Genomic DNA, 9,596 nt, shown 5'->3' with positions numbered 1-9,596 from the left:
AGGGAGATGTATAATTAGAGGGAGTTGTGTATTTTGTCCATTGACTTGCATTGGGGTGAAGGATAATCTCAGAGGGAGATAGTAAAATGCATATTTATGTTACCTATTTGATAGAGAGCAGACCTACCTCCAGGAAGCAGCACATGCCTTTACACAGAACATATTTTATGTAGCAGGGACATCTCAAAAAGGCTCAGTACTTTGAACATTGTTGTATTTGGAGTCAAGAGGGAACCAGATTCAATCATTTTCTGGTGGCAGAAAGGAAACAAGACTTTTAACTTGGCCTTTAGCTTGTGCATCTCTTGTTTTCACATTGTTCGATTACAGATATTTACAAGTTAGGTCAAAGGGAGAAAGCACTCTCTCATGATCAAATTTCTTGTTCAAGGACCAAATCGAGAACATCCAAACCTACCTTTCCCAACGTTTGCCTGTTACAGTGCATTAATGGAAAATCTCCAGGGTGAAAAATGTAATTTTCTTTTAAGCGTTTTTCTGAAAGTTCCGGAAGGTAATAAAGACCCGACTTCTGAACTGGGGAAACACTGCTCATCAACCCTTTCTTTACTTCTATTATGTCATCATGATTAGGGGCTGTGCCCCCCGAAGTATATAGTACTGGCTACGGAGACAGTGCCTGTCGCACATACAGAACAGGAATGAGGGGAGGTTATGAAGTGCTAACCTAGAACGTCCGGGGACTGGGTACATACGTTAGAAGACACAGGGTACTTATCTTTCGTAAGTGCCACAAAATCAACATCGCATGCCCACAGGAGACCCACCTGGATGACACAAGTACCACAAGACTGGCCAAGAAATGGAGGGGACAGGCATATCATTCATACTTTTCTGCATACGCAAGGGGCACGATGATATGGATGGCCCTGGGAGTTCTGTTCTCTCTCACATACATTAAGGCAGATGTGGGGGGCAGATATGTCCTCTTAAAGTGCACCCTTGATGGCCAGCGTGTAAATATACTAAACACATATGCCCACAACACCAACAACCTCACTTTCTTTCTCATGATACAGGTCCTGATAACTCAGGAGGTTGATCTGTCCCTGCTGTGGCTGGGTGATTTTAAGTGTATATTGGATCCCCAATTGGACAGGGCCCCAGCCATGACAGGCACAAAACCACATATGATGGTTGCTCTCCGGGAGGTCATGGCCAACATAGGAGTGGTGGACCTGTGGCACCTAAAACTCCCAGATCAGAGCATATACACTTTTCACTCTGCCATGCACAACATCTACAGCAGATTAGACAGGGGCCTAGTAGCAGGGTTCCCTAGACTAGACAACATTCAAATAACACATCTGGCATGGTTACTGTCTGATCGCTCACCTCTTTGTTGTACCATGAGGATGGGAGACACAGCACTGGGATCGCAGTCTTGACAAATCACTGCGGACATATTAGAGGACCCTATAAGGCATGAGGCACTATCTCTTTCACTGAAAGGACACTTCAAGTCAAACTGGGGCTCCTCTGGTAGTAGATCCACGGAATGGGAAGCGATTAAAGCAGTAGTGAGGAGCACCTGTATGGGACTGACTTGTGGGTTCCGTAGACAGCTCCAGACCAATCTGAGTAGCGAGGAGCACTTGCTTTCAAATGCCCAAACAACATACCCACCTAGTGCACCCTCACTTTGGGTAGAGCACACTATACGTGGGTGAATCACAAATATCTAGAACCGATTAGATAAGTACACTTTGAAATATTACAGGCAGTAGCTGCACCAAAAGGTTGGAAAATCTGGGCACCTTTTAGCATGGATCCTGCATAGGGAACACTCCTCTCCTGTCTAAACACATCTGATCACCCCAGGCGGCACTAGAGTTACTTCCAGGGCAGGCATTGTAGACATATTCCATTCACATCTACAACACGTATAGACAGTGGCCCCAAATATAAGCACACTCACTTACTCCCCTTTTTTAGAGGGACTGGACATCCCAAGCTTGGAACGGCACCATCTGAGGCGTTAGACGAACAGTTAGGGTTAGAGGACCTTACATCAGTATGCTCCGCGAGCTAGGATACCCAGTAGCGATGGCTTCTCGCTGAATTTTACCAAGCATTTTTGACCACGTTAACACAAGGACTCCTGGCAGTCTTCCTAGAGGCATCAGAGATAACCGTCTTGCCCCCGACTATGTGGGAAGGCGAGATATGCATGCTCCTTAAATCAGAGGGAGAAGCTGGCAACCTGATAGTATATAGACCCCTCACAATGATAAATTCTGTTGTGAAGGTGCTCAGTAAGAAGAAGAAATAGATTAAAGGCAACAGAAATAAGGCAGCACATCAAAACAAAATCATACAGTAGATGGTCGCTGTTAGAAATGGGTTATCTGGTTGGAAATCAGTTTGCACTCTGTCCAAGCAGGGACCCTCACTCTAGTCAGGGCAATGGAGATACACATTCAAGGTAACCCCTGCTCACCCCCTGGGTAGCTTAGCACAAGCAGTCAGGCTTATCTCAGAGGCAATGTGAAAAGTATTTGTACCAACACACAGTAATACAGCGAAAACACTACAAAATGGACACCACACCATTTTTAAAAAGTAGGTAATAGTTATCTAAATCAAACAAGACCAAAATGACAAAAATCCAACTTACACAAGTCAAGATATGAATTTTTAATGGAATAAGAGTCTTACTCCGTAGAAAACAATGGAAGCTGATTTTATAAAAAAGTACCTGGTTTGCATCAAAAATAAAGCTGCACAGGCAAGCGAGCATTGAAAAAGTAATTGATGCGTCGATTCCTTACTCACAAGTGAGGCTGTTCATCGTTTCTTCCCCAGTTGGGTCAGCAATGCATTGTTTTTCTCTCACTCAAGAGAGCGATGAGTCGATTTCCAGATGGCCACATTGGATCTCATAGGCCTGCATTGTTTTTTACACCCAGCGATGATGCGTGAGAAATCGCTGCCACAAGGTGTTGGAAAACCGTGCTGCGTGGGGTTTGTGTCATTATCAGCAGTTGCAAGCCTGTGTTTCATTGTTTCTCCAGCCGTGATGCGTTGATCTCTCAGCTGCGATGCAGGTGGAGCGTCGATTTTAGCTACGGAGCGGGTGGCGCATCAAAGTTTTCCCTGCACAGTGTTCTTTTGGTGGATTCCAGTCCTTGTTCTGCCACCTTCACCTCTCAAGGGCCCAGGGACTGAATGGGGCACCACTTGGCAGGGCAGGAGTCTCAGTAGAGAGTCCAGGTGCTGTAGAGGAAGTCTTTGATGGCCCAAAACAGGAGGCAAGCTCAGTCTAAGCCCTTTGAGATTCTTCACAAGCAGGAATACACCACAAAGTCCAGTCTTTGTCCTCTCTCAGGCAGAAGCAGCAACTGCAGGTCAATCCACAAAGCATAGTCACAGGCAATGGGGCAGTACTCCTTCTCCAGCTCTTCAGCTCCTCGCCTTGACAGAGGTTCCTCTTGAATCCATAAGTAATCTAAAAATCTGGGGTTTTGGGTCCACTACTTGCCCCGTTCTGCCTTTGAAGTAGGTAAACTTCAAACGAAGGTCTCTGTTGTTCACAAAATCCTGCCTTGCCCAGGCCTGGCTCCAGACTCACACCAGGGTGTTGGAGACTGGATTGTGTGAGGGCAGGCACAGCCCGTTCAGGTGTAGGTAACCCCTCCTCCCTCCACTCTAGCTCAGATGACCCATCAGGATATGTAGGCTACACCCCAGCTCCCTTTGTGTCACTGTCTAGAGGGGATTCACAAACAACCCAACTGTCAGTCTGACCCAAACAGGGAATACAACAGCAGATAGAGTCACAGAATGGCTTAAGCAAGAAAATGGCCACTTTCTAAAAGTGGCACTTTCAAACAGACAGTTTACAAACCAACTTTACCAAAAGATGTAATTTTAAATTGTGAGTTCAGAGACACCAAACTCCAAACTTGTATCTCTTCCCAAAGGGAAGCTACACTTAAAATATATTCAAGGGCAGCCCCGATGTTAACCTATGAGAGAGATAGGCCTTGCAACAGTGAAAACAGAAGTTGGCAGTATTTCATTATTAGGACATGTAAAACACATCAGTACTTGCCCAACCTTTAACATACACTGCACCCTACCCATTGGGCTACCCAGGTTCTATCTTAGGGGTGCCTACATGTATAAAAAGCGAAGGTTTAGGCCTGGCAAGTGGGTACACTTGCCAGGTCGAACTGGCAGTTTAAAACTGCACACTCTAAGCCATGTTTACAGAGCTACTCAGGTGGGTGGCACAACCCCTGCTGCAGGCCCACTAGTAGCATTTGAGTTACAGGCCCTGGGCACCTGTAGTGCTCTGTACTAGGGACTTACTAGTAAATCAAATGTGCCAATTATGGAAAAGCCAATTACACATACATTTTACACAGGGAGCACTTGCACTTTAGCACTGGTCAGCAGTGATAAAGTGCCCAGAGTACCAAAAACAGAGCCCGGCACACAGTCAAATCATGGGAAGCAGAAGCAAAAAATGACAGGGAGACCACGCCAAGGATGCCAGGTCTAACAGTCGCACAGACTGCCTTAAAGGTAAGTGCCTATTTTTTGGGCCCTTGGCCCAGAATAGCCCTGGTATAAATGGACAAAGAACCATCAACGGTTAATATTTTATTAGCAAGGCAGAGAACTTGAAGCAAAGATCAACATAGTGTTGCTGGAAGTTAACCTGCAGTAGGTCAATAGGAAGAAAATAAAGGACCAAGTCTAAACTGCTGGGTTTGAAGTTTAAGTTTTTTGAGCTAAGAGAGAAAACCCTAAAGACACTGTAACAAAACTGGTCACCAGGCTAAACAACTGGAGGACAGAGCATAAGAAAGAGAGGGTTTCTCCCAAATAAATAATTTGTGACTCCTAGGATTTCTAAAGCATATGTGGAGGGACCTTCTGCAGAGCGGTACCTCGAGGAATGAATCTTTCACGTTTTAAAGCCCCTGGGATTCTCTACTTATTTTCTTAGGGAGGAAAGGGCCAACCGAGTGCTAGTACCATGAGAGCCACTCGGGCCCCTCGAAGGACAGTGATTGACAGGTTTCTCAAATACCAGGACTCGGAGTGTATCCTGCAACAGGTCAGATAATCTGAACCACTGATTTATGAAAATAAATAGATTGCCATATTCCTGGACTACATAATAAAAGTGCAGAGTCCATGCAGACTATTTTTGCAGAAATTGAAAGGAATGTGTCTGAATAAATGTTGCTGTACCTAGAAGGGCTCTCGTTTATTGCAGGCAGAAACAGTAACTTCTGATGTATTTTTAGAGGTTGGGAGGCCTGGGACAATGCACTGGCACACTGGGGCAACTCTGGTCCCCACAGTGACAGTGAGGAAATCCAATAGTGCAGGTGACTGGGGAAAACCAGTGAACACAAAAATCACACACCACAGATCAGCAGACACCTTGAATCCTGGTGCAAGTGGGTGGCACAATTGTGGAAGAAACTTGTAATTTGGCTGATAACCTCTGTGAATCAACAGTGTTACAAGTACAGATTGACTATGCTGAGAATGTCAACAGTGGGCCATGATCATAGCAAGAATGAACACATCGACAGAGATGCACAGGTTGTTGAAATGATATTGGTGAAGTGGTTTGATACGAAGAACTAATATAAAATTTGGGCTGACAGAGTAGGTGCTGCAGGTAGGTTCTGTAAAACAGTATGAATGGTGTACAGGCAGAGGTCACTGGGTGGGATGCTAACGGAACGTTATGTGTTGGGTTCTTCAAAGACTAGGAAGGTTGATAAGTGAATCAGATAGGTAGACTGGTGGTCACTGTTTGGTGACCGGTGTGACCATTCACTCAGAATTGGGTGGAGGTCCTAGCTCAACACTCGACACTTGCGAAGGGAGGGTAAGGTTTACTTGCTTGATTTACTGTCACTGTGTTTCAGTGAAGGATTATCTTGTTTCTCAGTTCATAGAGTTAGGGAAACGTGGGAAGGGTGATAAGGCAGCTACTGGTCGAAGAAAGGCCATAGTGACCCTACACCTTTTTGGATCGGCGATGAATTGTAGTTTCCTTTGAATTGAAGTTAAGCGCCTGCCTGTGGGAGGGAGAGGAGGAGTTGTTCTTTAAAGTGTTTATGCAGATCCGATGAAATTACATGGCATTTTCCAGTAACAAGTGTAAGAAGGCGGGAAATGTGGGACTGGGCTATGAATCTTGAAAGCAGTAGAGGCGTACTAGACAAATGGAGGGGAACAGAGCAGAGACAACTCAATGTACAACACAAGTAGAAAATTAGTTACAAGGAATGTTTGAAGTCTAAATGAATATGAAATGAAATGAGCACTTGAATGCCCGGAGGCGTCTTGGCACTGCAATACATTAGGCTGTAAGAAAAGATAAAAAATAAGTGGCTATGCTAAAAGGAACAGTCAAGAGGTGAAGGACAGTCTATTGAATAAATAGCCATTTCTCTAATACTTTCCTAAGTGTGAGAAGATGTGTCATGTACTTCAAACTAAGTGGAAGGGTGTTCCAAAGTGTGACAGTGCCGGTTACAGAGCTTCCACCTCCCCAACTGGATTTCCTGAATTTAGAAATAATTTTTGACTGCTGATGAGTGCAAAGACCTGGAAGGGATATACCATAAAAAGATGCGTTTGAAATAATCCGGGCTGGAGTTATGAAGTACTTTTAAGGCAATACATAGGGTCTTGAATGTAATGTGTTTCCTAATAGGCAACCAATGTAACTCCTTAAGGGCCTGTGAGGTTGCCTGTTGCTTGGCTATCTCTAGCAGTAGTCGAGCTGCAGCCTTCTGCAGGGACTGCAATTTATTTAAAAGATTTTGCTGCATGTTGGTGTAGAGCTCATTGGAATAATTGAATTTAGATAGCACAAGGGCAGTGACAACAGTCTTTTGCGGCTCCTTGGGAATGAAGAGAAGTACTTTTCTGAGAATCTTCAGGGTATAAAAAACTGATGGCGTAACAGTATTGACTTGATTTTCAAAGGACAGCTTGTTGTGAAAAAGAATCCCCAGGTTATTCACTTTTCTGGCTGTTGTTGGCAATGTGCTCATTTCTTGAGGCCCCCATCTGGGGGACCAAAAAGAGGTGTTAGTGCTAAACAGAAGTACCTCAGTTCATCCGAGATTAATTTCAGGCAGTGGCTGTTCATCCGTTTGCCTGTGTGCAGCATATTGTCATGGAACCTGCTTGCAGAGTAATCAGGGTCACTGGACACTGAGACTGAAATTAGGCTGATAAATATATTGAAAAGGGTGAAGTTCAGAGAGGACCCCTGTGGCATACCACACAGAAGGGAGAAAGGATCAAATGCTAATTTGTCCAGGGTCACGAAATTGTTCCTGCTCCAACAAAAAGGATTTCCAGGGAGTGAGACACCAAGAGATCTAAAAGAATCAAGGCAGCATTTCCTCCTTTATTTAGGGTAGATCTTATGTCCTCAGATGCCACAATTAGGGTGAATTCAGTGCTGTGCTCACTTCTTAACCCAAATTGAGTAGGGTGAGCAATGGATTGGTGTTTATGAAAGAAGCCAGCTCCTGAGTCATAGCTTTTTAAACTATCTTACCCAGGAATGTCAGCCATGAGATTGGCCGATAGCTAATAGGGTCCAAAGGACTATGGTTGGACGTTTTATTAGAGTCAGTATAGATGCTTTTTTCCAAACCTTGGGAAAGGAGCCAGAGCTAAACATTCCATGAAAATATCAGCTGAATGCATGGATATTATTTAGGGAACCAGTTGTATTGTTGTTGGGGGACATGGGTCCAGGGGGGAACCTGACTTAAATGAGTTGATCAAGCTAAACTCCTGTAAGTGTGAAGAAAGAAGTTAATGTTTCAAATTTATGGGAAGAGGAGATACCATCTTAAGACAGAGAAACTGAAATAGAGTTGGTGTGAAGATGTTATAACCATCTTCAACTTTGGCCTGAAAAAATGAGGCCAGCCTATTGCAGAAGGATTGATTGCAATTAGTGTTATTGTTTTCAGGAAAGTTTTTTTAACTGTCTTTAATATTCCTTTAGTTGAATTTTTGGAAGTCTCAATCTTATGAATAAAGTAGAGAGATTTTTTTTAATCAAGTTTTATACTCAGTGATTAAGTGTTCATAGATTTCTCTTTCACTGATTTTGTAGCTCTTTCTCCATTTGCGCTCCTGCCTACAGCAGAGTTGATTTTGGGCTTTATGTTTGTCGGTAAACTATGGTTCTGAGAGTGTGGCTGTATGACTGATATGTACTTTTTCTAAAGCGAGGTGATTTATCTCTGTGCCTATCCAGTGGTAAAAGTTTGAGACAGCTGGCTCTAAGTTCTTAGGGGGATTGGGCTTTGACCTAATGAGAGCTTAATCCAGCAAGGATGATTCTATCTTGTGCCCTGGGTGCCTCTTGCTAGCAAATTGGGCGATGGAGGCAGAAGTGGATTTATCCGTTATTTTTAGATTGAACATGATCACCCTATGGCCAGACCATATCAGTGGCAGCATTGCTGCAGAATTAAGAGAAGAAACGTCAGAAAAAATGCTGTCCAATGTATGGCCTGCCACATGAGTAGGGGCATTTACCAACTGATCAAGGCCCAGACTGACCATAGTATTTATTGAGACCACTGAGTCTCTGTGTGAATGGTTCTCCAAATTAAAATATCTGAGAACCACGTTGTCTGCAAAATTAAATCTGGATTCTAGCAGGTGACTAATGGCCTGAAAAAAGTGAATCTATGGTCCGGAGGGCATTAAATATGCAACCCATCATTAGGTTAAACTTCAATTTATCCTAACTCTAATTTGGCCACCAAGCTCTAATTTATCCTAAGTGATGCAGAGTACAGTAATATTTAAGGCAACAAGATATGATAGCTGTGGTCCAGGAATCTCACTTAATGGCGACAGAAGTGATGAGGTTGCGAAAAAATGGGGAGGGAATTTTTTTGCAGCATCATGCTGAAACTTTTCCAAGGAAGTACTTATATGGGTCACTGCCAGAGTGCTGTTCCAGCCACAGGAGTTCATTGTAGATTCAGAGGCGAGATAAGATATAGAGGGGGTCATTCTGACCTCGGCGGTAAAAGGCCCTTACCGCCGGTCAGAAGACCGCCATAACACCGCCGCGGCCGCGGTTAACCGCCACGGTCATTCTGACCCACAACGGCCAAACCTCCAAAAATCCGTCCTCCACTGCAGCCCGCCACATCAGTGGGCAGCGATAAACTGGAGATGACCAAACCTCCACCGTCACGCCAACAGAAATACGCCCATGCCATTACGACCCACGAATCCACACGGCGGTCATTCAAACGCGGTATTCCATTGGCGCTACACACCGCCGCGGTCAGAATACACACACATCACCCAAACACAGCCACATTGGACAATTTGAAATACACACACCTGATACACATACACACACCACTCCCACACAATCAACCAACTATAAAACACACACCCACATCACTCACAAACCCCTGCGACCATAATTACTGAGAGAAGGAGAGAGAGACACAGCAGACAATCCATAGCAAGACACACTGAGGCACACTACACCATCACACACACCACATAGTAGCACAAAGCACCACTCACCAACATACTCC

This window comes from Pleurodeles waltl, chromosome 1_1 (assembly GCF_031143425.1).
Source record: "Pleurodeles waltl isolate 20211129_DDA chromosome 1_1, aPleWal1.hap1.20221129, whole genome shotgun sequence".
NCBI classification, from domain to species: Eukaryota; Metazoa; Chordata; class Amphibia; order Caudata; family Salamandridae; genus Pleurodeles; species Pleurodeles waltl.
The sequence above is the reverse complement of the archived record's forward strand: the minus strand, read 5'-3'. Positions refer to the sequence as shown.